At 45.8% G+C, this 17,180-nt stretch overlaps 1 protein-coding gene across 1 annotated transcript in view; it reads left to right on the plus strand.

Annotated features, from left to right (window-relative positions):
• The window catches only part of igf1ra (insulin-like growth factor 1a receptor), a 222,783-nt gene that overhangs the window by 73,500 nt on the left and 132,103 nt on the right, over nucleotides 1-17,180 (plus strand). The gene's annotated exons all lie outside the window — the stretch shown is intronic.

The following is a 17,180-nucleotide window of genomic DNA, read 5'->3' on the forward strand; positions in this document are numbered from 1 at the left end:
CGCAACTGCAGCCCAGGTCAAGGTTGACCATCTCGGTGAAGAGCAGAGATCGAATCTGAGTCTTGCTTGCCCCGAACGTTTTCATTCCCACTGATGGGTTCATAAATAAGCTGCCTTTCTCTCTTACCCCTCTCTTTCCCCTACCCCCTGACAATCGGAATTTATTATATCTGTTGGATTCTGGTTGCTCGAGCAGAAGCTGTGATGCCCAGTGTGGTCAAATATCCCATTGACACTTGTTCTTATGTGGAGAATCTGCTGTGCATATCCTAATTCTCACCAAGTTCCGTTCGCCCATCACTCCTGTGTTCGCTGATCTAAATCGGCTCCTGGTCCGGCAATGCCTCGATTTTAAAATTCTTATCCCTCTATGGCCTCGCCCACACCACCCCCCTCCCCCCCCCCCCCCCCCCCCCCCCCATCTCTGTAATCTTCATCAGCCCTAGGACCCTCCAAGATCTCTGCACTCCTCTAATTCTGGCCTCTTACACATCCCTGATTTTCATCATTCCACCATTGGCGGCCATGCCTTCAGCCGTCTAGGCCCTAAGCTTTGAAATTCCCTCCCTAAAACTCTCCGCCTTTTTCCCTACTCCTTTAAGACGCTCCCTAAAACCTACCTCTTTGACCAAGCTTTTGGTCTCCTGTCCTTTTATCTCCTTATCTGACTCTGCGTCAAATGTTGTCTGATTGCGCTCCTGTGAAGCACCTTGGGACGTTTTCACTGTGTTAAGGGCGCTATATAAATGCAAGTTGTAACTGGGGCGAGGAACTGGAGGGTGGCAGATAACCATGAAACTCTACCTCGGTATGAATCACTGCCTTCTGGAGAGAAGGGGAGGAAACTTGAGCTGAGGCAATTACATCATAGCGGACAACAAAGTTTACAAAATTTACTGGATGGAGCCGAGCTCCTGTAGTGCTCACTGCCTCAATTCATAAAATAGCCACAAACGTCTGCCAGGGAAAGAGAATGACCCACGCTACATATCGCCTGAGAATAATCTTATGATTGATTCCCTTTAGTGTTGTAAAGGACTGCTCCTTCTGCCAGAGGGGAAATGGGAAAGAATGTTTGGCCCTGCGGAGCACGGTTGCCTTGGGGTGGGCGGGGTTGGGTGTTTTTACGTTCTTCTCGTAGTGCTGATTGTCAATGGCTTCCCTCAGCCTTGGCACCGGTGCAAGAGCCACTGGGCTTGCCAGCAGAACTCTCAGCCATGACCGAATGAATGATTTTCCTGTTCAGAATATATAGAGTGAGAATTGGACTCGCTGCTGAAAGTGAATCAGTAAAACCCTGCAGGAAAGTCCTGCAATTACACTTTCTTTTGTAAGGGACCGATTTTTTTTTGTTGTTGTTGTTGGGGGGGGGGGGGAGAAGAGGAGAGGAACTGGTCTATTTTGTTAGCTGCCGTGGGAATGGGAGTGCGCAGCCTGTTATGGGACAGAGTTGAGCTTGTTTAAGTTGCTGGGTATGCTGCCCCTCGGACCTGGGCGAACGAATAAAATAATTCCCCACTTTGTGCTCTGAACGGGAACCAAAAATACAGCAGCAGCTAAATAGCAGTCACAGCGCTCACAATCTGCTCAACCTTTAGCATCATAAAATGTGGAGGTTTTTCCTAAAGTCTTTCGGATGAGATGTCTCAGGTGGACATAAAAGACCCAATGGCACTATTTCGAAGAAGAGCAGGGGCGTTTTCCCCACTGCCCTGGCCAATATCAAAGCCTCAGCCAACATCACTAAAACAAATTATCTGGTCATTATCTCATTGGTATTTGTGGGAGCTTGCTGTGCTCAAATTAGCTGCACTGGCTGTAAAGCACTTCGGGTCTTCCTGTGGGCGTGAAAGGCACTATATAAATGCAAGTTCTTCCTTTTTAAAGTACATTGTTGGTACAGTGTGTTGCTTATAAACGCTGTTGCTTCATCCATGCTTTTGTTGCCTGTAGACTGGACTATTCCACTGCTCTTCTGGCCGGCCTCCCATCCTCCACCCTTCATAAACGTGAACTCATCCAAAGCTCTGCGGCCCGAATCCTAACTCTCACCAAGTCCCGTTCACCCATTGGCTCCTGGTCCGGGAGCGTCTCTGTTTTACAATTCTCATCCTTGTGTTCGGATCCATCCATGGCCTCACCCCTCCCTATCTCTGTAACTTCCTCCAGCCCTCCGAGAACTCTGCGTTCCTCCAATTCTGGCCTGATTTTCTTTGCTGCACCATTGGCAACTTTGCCTTCAACTGCCTAGGTCCTAAGCTCTGGAAATTCCTCCTTAAACCGCTCCACCCTTTTCCTCCTTTTAAGATGCTGCTTAAAACCCACCTCTTTGATCACCTGTCCTAATTTCGCCTTATGTGGCTTGGTGTCAAATTTCGTCTGATTTACACTCGTGCGAAGTGCCTTGGGACTTGGTTTTATTACGTTAAAGGTGCTATATAAATGCAAGTTGTTATAACCAGAAAGTAACCTGCACGTGGTTGTGTGTTTACAACAGCCCCTGTGATGAATGGAGTGATTCTTCCTCGATCGGTGAGGTGCAGGTTCAGTGGCGCTTTTATGTAAGTGCAGACCTAACATTTACAATGCACTTGCTCAGGAGAAGCAGGCATCCCAGCAGCAGCACTCCTTGTTGAAGACAAGTGATGGGCCAAATGGCCTCCTTCTGTGCTGTAATGATTCTAGATCAAGGGGAAGGTTCTGTCTTGTTCCGAGTCTGAGCTAACGCTAGAGTGAAGCAGGAGCCTTGGTGATTCTTGCAGGCGTAAGCCTAGAGTTTATACATTTCAAGCCCAAATTTCCACATGGGGTCAAAAATTGCAGTATCTGAATATTCAAGGATCTGTCGCCAGCCAAACCGATGGAAAAATTAAACCTGTTCTGGTTGAGGAGGTAGGTTTTCGAGTGTCGGCTGGGCTCATTGGTCCCTGAGACAGAAAGTTGAGGGTATAAGCCCACGTCATCCAGGCTGACACTCCAGTGCAGGACCGAGGGAATACTGCATTGTTGGAGGTTCCGAGTCTCACTGTGTGGCTTGCACATGAAGAATGGCCACATAGACTCGGCTTTTGGTAACTGTGCAGCTGTACCAGAAGTGAACCACATATAGAGGTGGGGGAAAAGATTTTGAGCGGGGTGGAGAAGAGGGTATAACCCACACAAAATTTGTTGCCAAATCACAGCAAGGTTCAGTGCTTTCAGCAGAAGGGGGTGTGTGTGTGTGTGTTATTGCTGAGATTTGTTGTGGATAGGGAGGGGTGGTGGTGGTACTGAGTATGTGACCTTTGGCATTGAAATGCTTTTCCATTGTGAGGAATCTTACAACACCAGGTTATAGTCCAACAAATTTATTTTAAAATCACAAGCTTTCGGAGATTATCCCCTTCGTCAGCTTGTGATTTTAAAATAAATTTGTTGGACTACAACCTGGTGTTGTAAGATTCCTTACATTTGTCCACCCCAGTCCATCACCGGCATCTCCACATCATGGCTTCCATTGTGAAGCTGTGTTTATAGCTTGTGAGGGCAGAGGCAGCTTGTACAGGAGGGAAGCTTTTTAATGGTGCGGAACGGACAATATGTGCTGAAATCAACAAGGATCACCGCCCTCACTCGGGAGACTCTGGATTTTAGAGGACGTTGGTCACTTTGTTAAATGACACGCTGTCCCGAGGAGTCCTGGTGTTGGACTCTAACTGTTATAAGATATATTGTACAAGCGGAGAGCTAGAAATTGATTCTTCTTTTGCTACTTGGCTGAAACTGGGAATTAAATTTCTCGCCAGCTGTAGTAGCAAAGCATGCAGCCAGCCTTTCAATTCTACAACAGCAACGTGCCTTCATGTTGTGCTACTCACTGATCAAAATCCCCAAGGTCCCTCAAGAGAGGAGAAGTAGGAACTGAGCAGGCAGTGGGAGAGGGATTAGGGGAGGTGCCTGACTGTATGGTCTGAAGGGCGAGTTTTGAGAGAGGGAGGAGAGGTAGCGAGGCAGTGCTTTGGGGGAAGAATCGCAGAGAGGGCTTGGTGGCCGAGGGATGGAGAAGCGGGAAGGGGATGGTTGAAACACGCAGTAGAATAGATTCTCAACAACAAAAGGTGCGAGCTGGGCTCGTGCAAAGGCTTTGAAATGGCACATTAATATTAATAACCTTGTGTTGTTGAAATGTCTCAAAAGCACTTGACACAGTGAATTACTTCCTATAGTGATTGATTGATGCGCCAGGCAGCCAGCAAGATTCCACAAAGCGAAGTGAATGACCACTTAACCTGCTTGTCAGAGGGATGCTGACCAGGAGACCAGGAGGACTCCATATCATGTGAATTGTGCCACCCCAGCACACGAGGTAGCAGGGACCTCCATTTAATCCAAAGGATGGCTCCTGCAGTAATGCAGCACTTCCTCAGTACTGCACTGGTGTGACTCGCATGCTAAGTACGGTCACTTGGTTGAGGCTGTTGACAAATGGAGCCGAACCACATATAGAGTTGTGGGAGAATATTTGGAGTGGGATAGCAAAAGGACGATAACCCACACTAGGAGATTGGACGAGGTGTGAAGGACTGAGATTCTGAGCCCATGAGCCATATCCCAACAAAATGCAACGCCTTCAGGAGGGGTGGGGAGAAAATTGTGGGTGTTGGGTGGGGGGATGGAAACGACAACATCAGCTAAGATTATGTGCTCAGGTCCAGGAGTGGAGTTTGAAGCCATAAACTTCTGACCAGAGATAATGGTACTACCAACTGGGCCAAGGTGCCACAGACCATAATTATAAAAATGGGAAGCTGCAAACTATGCAGATCGAAGCACTCGTTAGTAAATGTTTTCATCTTGTGATTAGATAAATTCCAAGAAAACAATTATATGTGACTTAAAATACAAACTATATTTACATTAGTATAACAAGTAAATCTTTACCGGGGAGGGGGAGCGGAAGGGATTTAAACCAATAGCAAATCTTAGAAGCAACTGCGCGTAGGCAAGATTGTCTGTGCTTTAAAAGTCACAGTCATGACAATGGAACAACTGCACAGTTAATTCAGGATTGTCACCCGTGCTGTGGATTCTATCCACAATGTAAATGGATGACCTCAGAGCAGCAACAGCTGTTAAACGCGTTGCAGAACTGCTGCCAGTGGTAGGAGAGACGGTGGGAGCAATGTGAAATGCCTCCGATAGCAGGAGCATTGTCTGGGACAGTGAAGTAACGTAACAGTGAGAATGGATTCTGATCTGAAAGTGCTGCCAATGGCGAAGTTAGTCACCTCCTACTGGCACAGTGGTAGTCAGGACTGCTATTTTGGCTCGGTATGTAACTGAGCGTGTAGCCCACTCCCTCCAGTTTGCGCACGAGCAGTTCCTTTAAGATTGCGTCAGCGACTTGCGAACAAGCTGCCGCAGATGCACGGTTGTCCTTTACTGGATTTGTTCCCACGGTGCCAGTGGACAATTTGGCACCAATGGCAACTCACTGAATGACAGAACTATAATATAGAGTAGTCGTAAGAGTAGTGCACAAGAGGAGAGTTGGCATAACACCGAGGTGAATTGGAATAAGTGTATATTTTTTTCCCCCTCTATAATGCTGTGATACCAATGCAAATAATAATCTGAGTGACAACACTGTGTTAATTCAAAGTCCTTGCAAGTAAGATACTCGAGTGGTTATTGTGTATGTGGCACTGGCTTTATACCAGAGTGATTTTGATGCAAGCTTCATACCTGTACAAAGTTGTTAGTGTGAACAAAGCTTGTTTCACAAACTTCCTGCAGTCTGTTCCTGGACTTCTTAAAAAAAAATGCCTAAATTAAATTTACAGAATATTGTTTCTTGCACATTTCTTACCCCCTACCCCTATCCCTCCCTTACAGAAAAGGTGTGTTGGGTGGGGTGGGAGTAAGAAATGTGCAAGAAACAATATTTATCCGAGGTACTACAGCAATAAGAGGTTGCAGATTCAAATTTAGATCAGAGGTTCATTTTCGAAGGATAGAGTTAGGAATTGGAGGATAGGGTTGGGTGATTGATTGGGTTTGGAGTTGGGCTTGGGGTTGGGTTGGAAGATGATGGGATGGGCTTGGGGTTGTATGGCTGAGGGATAGGAATGGGGCTCAGGATTACTGTACGGTTACGGATGGGGGAGATTTTAGAGGTGCAGCAATTTCATTAATTTAATTTAACTACAAGTTGGCGACTGGCCCACATGGGCCTCTTACTAGAAGAGGAAACCGAAAGAAGTATTAGATTTTGCAAGTACAAGTAAGTGGTATTTGGTCACAGTATTCTGTTGCTGTGGTTACAGTGTTTGTTCAGTGATACGTGGCAGTTGATAGATGCGCTGTTTGAGTATTTTTCCATTCGGAACAGTTGCACAATAGAGCAGAAACGCTCCATCTCGCTGTGCACAAAATTAGTTTCACTTTTTAAAAAAAATATTCAGAAACCCAGGTGAATGGCCAAGGCCCACGGTGCAAGACCAAAGAGAAGGAAAGGTATACCAGTGAGGTAGTGCTTAGGTGATACTAAGTTGTAAAAGTCTGTCGATAAGAGGAGGAAAAGGAAGATTGAGGGAGTAGACAAGTCTTTTAGTTTTGAGCTCCTGGAGAAGGAGTTGGGGTTGGAGATGATACAGTGAGTCACACCCCATGTTTCCAGCACAAGGGGAACTGCTTTTGTGATTGCATAGATGAAATTTGGAACATTTTAATCAAAAACAACAACTACTTGCATTTATGTAGCATCTTTAACATAGGAAAACATCCCAAGGCACTTCACAGGAGGGTTATCAAACAAAATTTGACACCAAGCCACATAAGGAGATATTAGGACAGGTGACCAAAAGCTTGGTCAAAGAAGTAGGTTTTATGGAGCGTCTTAAAGGAGGAGAGAGAGAGGTTTAGGGAGGGAATTCCAGAGCTTGGGGCCTAGGCAGCTGAAGGAACGGCCGCCTATGGTGGAGCGATTAAACCCATATTTTATATGAAAATTTGATTGAACTATGTAGAGTTGGCAAAATATTGCCAGAGTAAACAACCGCTCACACTTTTATAATACCCTTTAATAAAACATCTCAAAATAATAAGACATCCCAAAGTGGTTCACAGGTGAAAAATCTGTCAATAACCTGACATCCAGTGACGGTGGTGGAAAGGCTATTGATGTTGATTGAAGGTGGGTTTTAAGTAGGGTAGAGAGGAAGCAATGTAGCGGGTTTTAGGGAGAGCACTCCAGTGTCTGAGGCCAAGACAGCTGAAGGTGGCCAGAGTCTGCAGTGGAGACTGTAGGGCTGCAGGTGGTTACAGAGGTCGGGCAGGGCAAGGGGCATGAGTGGGCGGGGGGGTCTAATGGTAAAAAAAATCACTGCCTGTTACATGTGTTTTCCCCCTTCCTTTTTTCCTCCTGTCCTCCTGTTTCCATACATTTCTATGGGTAAAAGCAACGGAGTCCAAATAGCCATTCGTTACGTAGGAGCAGAGACAATGAATGTTAGGCTATTGTCCCTGGGTCATTGTTGCTCTGTTAGGCTCAGTACCGCACCGGACATTGTATTAACTTGTTCAGGTATCAGGGAATCTTTTATAAAAGTTGAAACTACAGCAGCCCTTGAATCTACAGTTAAACCACGTTGTACAGGTCAAAGTGGGAGCTTTCTGGCGGAAATTAAAGCAGATAGAATTGAAGAGTTTTTTAAAAAAACATCACCCATGAGTTCTAATTAAGACATTAGGATACTTAAAATATCTTTGAGCCAACGACAAAGCAGGTGTGTCTTAAAGAGAATGCTTTTGAAGGTTATATTGTTTGATCCGCACCGTGTGCATTAAAGGCCAAACAAAAGAGATACTGTTTAGAGAAAGAAGGTGGGGGAGGGGTGGGGAAATGGGGCCTGGTTCCCCCTCCATCTACCTGAAACCAATTACTCCAAGTTGGCATGGGAAAGCAGGGCTGTTAGCTTGCACCTGAAAGACAAGATTCTTTGTTTCTCTGCTCCTTATTTCATTCGGGGTTGTAGATGTGTCATGATCAGGGCTGTTGGTTTATGGTGACTGTAAATTGTAAATCCTGAGCTGCCATTACCTCTCTCCATGGCCAAGCTCCACTTGTTCCTGCTGCCACATCAAATTGGTTTCATGATCTGAGATCTTGCCCCTGTGCACGCCCTCCTCTCTCCCCCCTGGCACCAACCTAGGAATATAGGAACAGGAGGCCATTCAGCCCCTCGAGCCTGTTCCGCCATTCAGTTAGATCATGGTTGATCTGTACCGTAACTGCCTTTACCTGCCTTTGCTCCACATCCCTCGATACCCTGACCCAACAAAAATCTATCGATCTCGGTCTTGAAATTTTCAATTGAGGCAGCATCCATAGCCTTTTGAAGGAGAATTGTCTGGATTTTTACGACACCATGTGGTAACTTCCTAATTTCACTCTGAAATAGTCTAGCTCTAATTTGATGATTATACTCCCTTGTTCTGGATCCCTCCATCAGAGGAGATAATCTCTCTGTATCTACCCTATGGAATCCCTTTTAACATTTTAAACATCTTGATTGCAGCAGCCCTCCACTTTCTAAACTCAAGCGAATAAAAAACCACAGGTCCCCAGAGCTAAGTTCTACATTGGGCAGTGCAGTTACCAACTGAATCATCGGAGAGGGGAGTTGGGGGGCGGGTAAGGAGGCAGTTTTTAAATGCATGGACTTCGGATTTGCCGATGTTGCCTTTTCCTATTGGAGCAACTGGAAAGTGATGAGAGGAGTTAAAAGCTCTGACTGATTTTTTTCCCCTCCCCCATGTCCTATCCTTAACCCAAGGGTCAATTGTAGAGTCCCCACCACCAGCCCGGCTGGATCAGCTAAATGTACAGAAGCCGATGATTGAAGACCTTCCTGGCCTCTATGGCTCGGTGCCACAGCACAAGGTATATTTACCAGTTGAGCCATGGGGGAAGGAAGCTCTTCCAGTACGGTATCTATTTGGCACTCTGCTTTCAAGCACTGGGAGAATTTTTTGAAAAGGTATTTTAAAAGCCAACTGACACGACAACAACAACTTGCATTTATATAGCGCCTTTAATGAAGTGAAACCAATGTGCTTCACAGGAGTGTTATCAGACAAAATTTTGACACCGAGTCCCAGAGAGATGTTAAGACAGGTGAGAGGTAGGTTTTAAGGAGCATCTTAAAGGAGAAGAGAGAGGTAGACAGGTTTAGGGAGGGAATTCCGGAGCTTTGGGCCTAGGCAGCTGAAGGCACGGTCGCCAGTGGTGGAGTGTTGAAAATTGGGGATGCGCAAGAGGTCATAATTGGAGGAGCACCGATATCTCGGAGGGTTGCAGGGCTGGAGGAGGTTACACAGAGGGGCGAGACCATGGAGGGATTTGAACACAAGGATGAGAATTTTAAAATTGAGACGCTGCGGGACCGGGAGACGATGTAGGTCAGTGAGCACAAGTGAACATAAATAGTCTGAACTCAAATTGATCCTTAATGTAAAAATGCACGTGGTAGTGGAACATTGCCTTCCTTATCTCAAAGGAGTGGGAGACGGAAAGATGCAAGAATCTGTTATGGTTGCCCCACCCACTTTTACTCTTTATTTAATCTCTTACTTTGGCCACCTCATGGTTTATGACCCTTGTAACAAGGAAATTACACAGCATCCTAATCATTCAGGGTTTTATAGTATTCTGCAACAATTTAACATCTCTGGTCTGCTGTTGCAACAACTACTTGCATTTATATAGCCTCTTTAACGCAGTAAAACATCGCTTCACGGAACGTAAACAGACAAAAATTGACTGAGCCAAAAGAGGAGACATTAGGACAGGTGATTGAAAGCTTGGTCAAAGAGGTAGGTCTTAAGGAGCATCTTAAAGGTGGAGAGAGAGGTGGAGGTTTAGGGAGGGAATTCCAGAGCTTAGGGTCTAGAAAGCTAATGTCCATCCCAACAAAAAGTAATCCAGCCGGTGGTTTCGTTCCCAATCCCTCCTGTTTCCAATCCCCATCCTCGCTGACTAAACGGACTCTCTGTCCCCCATTGCATCCAATTTAAAATCCTAGCCCTCACCTTAATGTCATTCCATGGTCTCACCACATCCTGCCTCCTTTTGTGCTTTCCTGTGCCCTCTGACTCTTCCCTTCTTTGTTTGTCTGAACCCCTTCTGTCTGTCTTTTATCTGTCTTTCTTTTCTTTCTCTCTCTCCCTCTATCCCTATTGCTCTCTCTCTCTCCCCCCTTTCTCCAGCATTGGTGGCAGGGCTGCAGCTGCCGCAGCTCGAGGGATCTCGTCCTGTCTTGTGTCGCAGGTGATCCTCTAACATCGGAGGCTACGCTTGTCCCATCCTCCATCAGTGGTGGCTGCTCATGGAACTATTATGTTCCTAACCTCAGGAACTTCCTGGCCAGTCTCCTCTGCCTTGAGTGCTGTAGAAATTATTGTAGCTGTAGTACTCTTTATTCAGAGTGGTTTCTTTACCCAGAGAGTGGTGAGGATGTGGAACTCGCTACCACAAGGAGTAGTTGAGGCAAACACCATAGAAGCATTTAAGGGAAAGCTAGATACGTAGATGCGGGAGAAAGGAATAGAAGGATATGCTGATAGGGTTAAATGAAGTAGGTAGGGAGGAGGCTCATGTGGAGCATAAACACCGGCATAGACCAGTTGGGCCAAATGGCCTGTTTCTGTGCTGTAAATACTATATAAAACTACGTAGTACTAGTAGGGGAGTGATCTCAGTGTTTAGCAATTGGGTCTCTGCATGGCACAGTGGAGCCTAAAACATAGGCAAAAATAAGCAAGAAGAGTAAAGAAACGCAGAGTTTTCTCTCACTAAATGGTAATGTTAGAAAATAGGCAACCAAACAAAAAACATCTCGAGTGTTGGATGCGTTGGCTTTCAACACATCTGTTTGTAGCAGCAGTGGGAAACAAACTTTCCCTCCTTTTTCCACCAGTTTTGTCCCCTCACAGAGGTGTGCCCCAGTGTCTGACTCAAATGAATTTTTTGTTGGGATGGGAGACTTAGCCCGTGCTCAGAGCAATGGGTCTCTCCTGTGCCCAACAGCACAAATGGGAGAGCAATACAAGAGGGTGGTTTCAGTGTCTCTCTCTCAGAACCCAGGGAGCAAGGCAAGTCTTCCATTGCTGTTTCAGTTTCAGGAGAGTGGTGCTATACTGACCCCCCCCTCCTGCCATTACACTCCATTTTGCAGTCCCACCCAACACCCATTCTCCATCTGACTGACAGCAGTTCAAAAGACTCTCAGTAAACTAATTCCACCAGTCTGCTGTTGGGATAAGCGAGCTGGATTTAGCAGTGTAAACACTGACTCATAGACAACGATCTCTCAGAATCGGAATCAAAGTGATGGAGACTGCGATGTTCCTGGTGTCGGGTTGACTTTTTGCAATTCTGCCTCCAAGGTGTGTTTACCTGTAAGGTGCCAAATGAGGTAAGCGCTTGGCTATTGTGTGTGTTCAGGATGTGGTGTGTGTGTGTTGAGAGTGTGTGTGTGGAGTCTGGATGTCGCTAGGGGAGTTGTTTAAAGGAGAGTTGTTTACTCGAGTTGATTGCATTGTTTCCCCTCTCACTGCACTGATCAACCAGGCAGACAGCAGTAGGAATTCCAGGAATGTTTATTATCTGAGGCAGGAATGGGAAAGAGCATCATAGGAATCCCTGGTTTTCCAGTGAACAAATTGTGTGTTTTTTCTTTAAGAGCAGTTGTCTCAGGCTGTTCTAATATTTTAATTTAGAGTTTGCAGAATCGAAATCTAGAAGCAGCTATCGATTCCATCTACGCAGAGTCTGTCTAATAGCCGAACATCTGAAATGTTGATGCAAACCCAAAAGGCACTTTTACTTCAGAGGAGTGCAGCAACGGCAACCTTTGTATAGAGCTTTTAATGTGATAGAACATTGTAAAGTGATTTGCATGGGAGAGAGGACAGACTAAGTGGTAGTAGAATATTTGGGAAAGCACAACAGAGTTGGGTTTTGAGGAAGCTTTTAATGGCGAAGTTGGCAAGTGGCATGTCAGAGGTTCAACAACAACAACAACAACTTGCATTTATATAGCTTCATTTACGGAGTAAAAAGTCCCAAGGCACTTCACGGGAGCGTAATCAAACAAAATTTGACACCGAGCCACATAAGGAGATACTAGAGCAGGTGAAAAGAGGACGGTTTTAAGGAGCGTCTTAAAGGAGGAGAGTGAGGGAGAGAAGCGGAAAGATTTAGGGAGGAAATTCCAGAGCTCAGGGCCTAGGCAGCTGAAGGCATGGCCGCCAACGGTGGAGCAATTAAAATCGGGGATGCGCAAGTGGCCAGAATTGGAGGAGTGCAGAGATCTCGGAGGGTTCTAGGGTTGAAGGAGGTTACAGAGATAGGGAGGGGTGGTGAGGCCATGGAGGGATTTGAACACAAGGAGGAGAATTTTAAAATCGAGGCATTGCTGGTCCTAGATGACTAAAAGCTCCTGCCACCAAATGAGGAATTCTGGTAGGGGAGGGAATGAAGAGCACAGTCGACGATAGACATGCATCATTTTGGCAGGAAGAACGAGGAGAGGAAATATAAACTAAATGGTACAATTCTAAAGGGGGTGCATGAACAGAGAGACCGGGGGGTATATGTACACAAATCATAGAGTACAAAAGCAAGGAAGTTATGTGAACCTTTATAAAACACTGGTTCGGCCACAATTATAGAATCATAGAAAGGTTACAGCATGGTTGGAGGCTATTCGGTCCATCAACTGGAGTATTATGTCCAAATCTGGGCACCGCACTTTAGGAAGGATGTGAAGGCCTTAGAGAAGGTGCAGAAAAGATTTACTAGAATTGTTCCAATTGAGGGACTACAGTTATATGGATAGGCTGGAGAAGCTGGGGTTGTTCTCCTTTAGAGCAGAGAAAGTTGGCAGGAGATTTGATAGAAGTGTTCAAAGTCATGACTGGTTTAGATAAAGTAAATAAATAGAAACTGTTCCCATTGGTGGAAGGGTCAAGAACCAGAGGACATGGATTTAAGGTGATTGGCAAAAGAACCAAAGGCGACCAAAGGAAAAACTTTTTTACTCAGCGAGTAGTTATGATCTGGAATGCGCTGCCTGAAAGGTGGATGCAGATTCAATCGTGGCTTTCAAAAAGTAAATGGATAAATATTTAAAGGGAAAAAATTTGCAGGGCTTTGGGGGAATGGGACTAATCGGATTGCTCTTACAAAGAGCCAGCATAGGCTTGATGGACCGAATGGCTTCCTGTGCTGCAACGATTCTATGTGTAAACAGTCCGACCTACAGAGAACTGGCGGCATTTCTGGCAATGTGGGCGTTCCTTAGGGTTAAGGCTGCCCACTGAAGAAAGCTAAATGCCGGGAGCTGGGCCCCTCATGCAGTTGAGCCTCCTTTTGGAGCCCAGTGCAGATGTCAAGACTGTCGCTCAATAGTAAATGTGAAAGGTGAGAGCGGTGCCTGGGGATGGGAACCGTTTTTCAAGGGAATAAACGGGTTTTCCGTTGCGGACGAAGCTGCTGCCGACGGTGCAAGACTTGTGCGTTAGGAGCCAGAGACCCTGGCACCCCGCTGAATCCAATATAAAAATAGCTTCAAACCATCACTTTCTGTGTTGCTTAAGCAAGGGACAGGTTGTAGCCAATTAACTTTCAGCCTCATTACGAAGACTGCTGTTGGACTGGGGTGTACAGTCTTGTCTCTCATCGCGTCCCAGTCTGCTCCATATGTGCAGGCTCTGGTTGGATGTTTGGAGGATTAAGGTCTTGTTGGGAACAGCTGCTGCAACGTGAGAAGTTGTGGATTGTGATTTCAGATAACTGCGGCGTGGGGACTATCCTCGCACAAAGCCAGTCTTCCACACTCCTAACTACTTAAGAATTAATAACTGGTCCCACTTTACCCTAAGTGTTAATATTTTTTTTAAAAATGGCTCAGTTGGAAACACACTTAGCTGGGATGGTGGGTTCGAGTCCTGCTCCAGAATTTGAACATATAATCTAGGTTGAAACTTCAGTGGGAGCACTGAAGGAAACCTGCATTGTTGAAGCTGCTTTTCGGATGACACATTAAACCGAGGCCCCGTCTGCTTGTCCTAGTGAACTTTAAAGCTGTAAACATTCAAATCTTTCTATGGCCTCGCCCCTCCCCATCTCTGTAACCTCCTCCAGCCCTACAACCCTCCGAGATCTCTGCTCTCGTCCAACTCTGACCTTTTGTGCATTCCCAACTTCCTTCCCTCCACCATTGGTGGCCGTGCCTTCAGCCGTCTAGGCCCTGAGTTCTGGAATTCCCTCCTTAAACCTCTCCGCCCCTCCACCTCTGTCTCCTCATTTAAGATGCTCCTCAAAACCTACCTCTTAGACCAAGCTTTTGGTCACCTGTCGTAATGTCACCGAGCGAAAGGAGACGACAATTTTTGTCTGATTATGCTCCTGTGAAGCACCTTGGAATGTTTTACACTACGTTAAAGACACCATATAAAGTCAAGTTGTTGATATGGGTAGACAGTAGCATTGGTATTTATCTTTTCATGGTAACCTGGCTTCCTTTTTTAAATTTAATTTTTCTCTTGGTATCAGCACAATCTGGCCCTAATGCCGGCAGCTCGGAGGCACCAGCACCTCCCAGGTGTGACTCCCTCCTCTGGCTTCTCTACCCTGGCTCTTGCCCCATCGCCCATGGCAGGGAGACACCCCAGGCTCTGCCCTCGCCTCCCCACTTGATGCTGCTCAGATGGGGAAGTCTAGTGCGATTTGCTGCCAGTTTATTTCAGTGTTTAAAAGTCCCAGATGTGGTAAAAATGCTGGTTTCTGAGCAACAGTAAATAGTTTGCCTTATTTGTAATAGAAGAATGCAACTGGATAGGAGTGAGTGAGGCAAATCAAAGTAGGATCCTTCATGGACCCGTCTGTATAGTACGTTAAAGCAACATATCCGTTGGTTCCTCAGTGACTCGCGTAAAAAGGGCACCTTTCATTGAGAAGCTGACTTAAAATTTACCAAAAAATCTAGCGCTGGACACAAACGTTCAAAAGAGAAGATGTGATAAGTCCAGAAATGATGGATTTGGTGAGGCTAAGTTCATACTTTAAAATGTGACCATGAGAGGAAGGGATGACTGAGTGCGATGAGGAGTTCCACAATTTTCAAATCCAGGTAGTGATTTAGAGTGGGAGGGATCACTATTATTGGCTCCAGTATCTTAGCGGAAGGATCGCGATTATTGGCTCCCATGCCTTAGCGGAAGGATCGAGATTATTGGCTCCCATATCTTAGCGGAAGGATCGAGATTATTGGCTCCCATGCCTTAGCGGAAGGATCGCGATTACTGGCTCCCGTGCCTTAGCGGAGGGATCACAGTTATTTGCTCCCGTGCCTTAGTGGAAGGATCGCGATTATTTGCTCCCGTATCTTAGCGGAAGGATCACTATTTCCTCTGCCAGGATAGGGGAGCTGGTTTTAGTAACGTGAATGAGGGATGCAGCCTCACAGGTGACACACACTCAATCGGAAGAAAACAAGCTCCATTGTAAACGTGCTTTACAGAAGCTCCACAAGACTGCCAGCTACGATTCAGCTGTTACTTTCTGACCCAATTAAAATGTAAGGGAGGTTGGATGATCGAGTCAGGTGCTTGTGTGCCGAGGACCACCTCTGCCTCTGGATATTGGCAGTTCTTCTGCCGACTGACTGCATATTGATATGTACTCTGAGTGAATAAACTGTAGAGAGTACATGTGTGTACTGAAAGTCTGATTACTCCTCCTTAATCATTTTAAATCTTCATTAAGGCGTAATAACTTATTTTGTGCGCCTTTGTCTATTGAGCCAGTTTTCTCCCTTCCTGTTATGAAGGCATTTACTTCGGCAGTACAGCCTCGGCTATGGCTTCTGCTCCCCCAAAGTGGCCATTCTTCATGCGTGACCCTAGACAGTGAGTGTAGTCAGGCTGTTTTATCATGGGGAGCATCGCAGCTCTGTCAAATCCTGTCCTCGTGTGACGTTCATACAGGTGACCTTCCAGCGGTAATCTGGAGCAGAAGCCGTGGTCCATTTCCACCCCCATTGGACCACCCCAACCACCATCTCGCTTCAGGTCTGCTAGTTCAGCACAAACTGGGCTCATCTACTCACTCCCTGAATCAGCCAAGCCGTCAGGGGAGTTCCACTTCCCCCTTTTTGTTTTAATAAGCGTTTTTTGTTGCAGATTTAACTAGTAGCGTTATTGTTTTTAAAAACCCTTCTGCCAATCACAGGTCTGGTCAATTGGCAAATGTATTTGCCAAAATTGAAGCTCACCAGCCACCCCATTAAATACCGTGCGACACTCAGCCCAATGCTACTTCTGCAGGTTTAGCCAATTCTGTCACATAAAGCCAAGCGTTGGCAATTGAATTAGCGGAGGGTCAGATTGGACCCTTGGAGAACCGGAACTCCAGATTAAACCTTGTATGATACTATACATGAGAGATTCCAGTGGACATGGGAACACTTTACTACAACTTATAACAGAAACACAAGTAAACCATTCCGATATTGCGATATTTTTTTCAAAAGTAACACTCTAATGTCACCAGCCTTCAAAGGGTCAATGCTGCCCTTGTCTCACATCTGTGAGCTAAAAGCTGCCTTTCCCACATGAGGGATGGAGATTTTACTAGTGAGTCTCCCATGGCATTTTGCACGGGGAGTCGAAACCAAGTGTTGTCTCCAAATGAAGTAGGGCTAGAGGTTGGGGGACAATTGGACATGGGCACAATTCAGTCCCCATTTTAAATCATACATTCTGTCCTTCGTTTTATTTGATAATTTGACTTTTTGTTATTGCAACGAACTAACAAAGCCTGTATCGTTCTGGGAATGAAAGGCAAGTTGATTGGACCATAGAGGTTTCTCTGTAGGCTGAGGTGCTGCAGTGCCACCAATGGTGGGGAGTTGTAATTACAATGTGACAAGTTTACATTGGTCATTTCCATTACAAAGGATGGATTTTGGGCTGCGTCTGCTGGAGGGGAGTCGGTTCCCAATAAATTATTTCACACCCTTGATATCTTGGATCCAGAATTGGGAATCTTATTTTGTACTTTTTAACCCCTCCCTCTAGTATTCTCCCCATCCCTCCTCACAACGACAACAACCACCTGCATTTATGTAACTCCT

Source organism: Heptranchias perlo, chromosome 38 (genome assembly GCF_035084215.1).
Source record: "Heptranchias perlo isolate sHepPer1 chromosome 38, sHepPer1.hap1, whole genome shotgun sequence".
Classification (NCBI taxonomy): Eukaryota; Metazoa; Chordata; class Chondrichthyes; order Hexanchiformes; family Hexanchidae; genus Heptranchias; species Heptranchias perlo.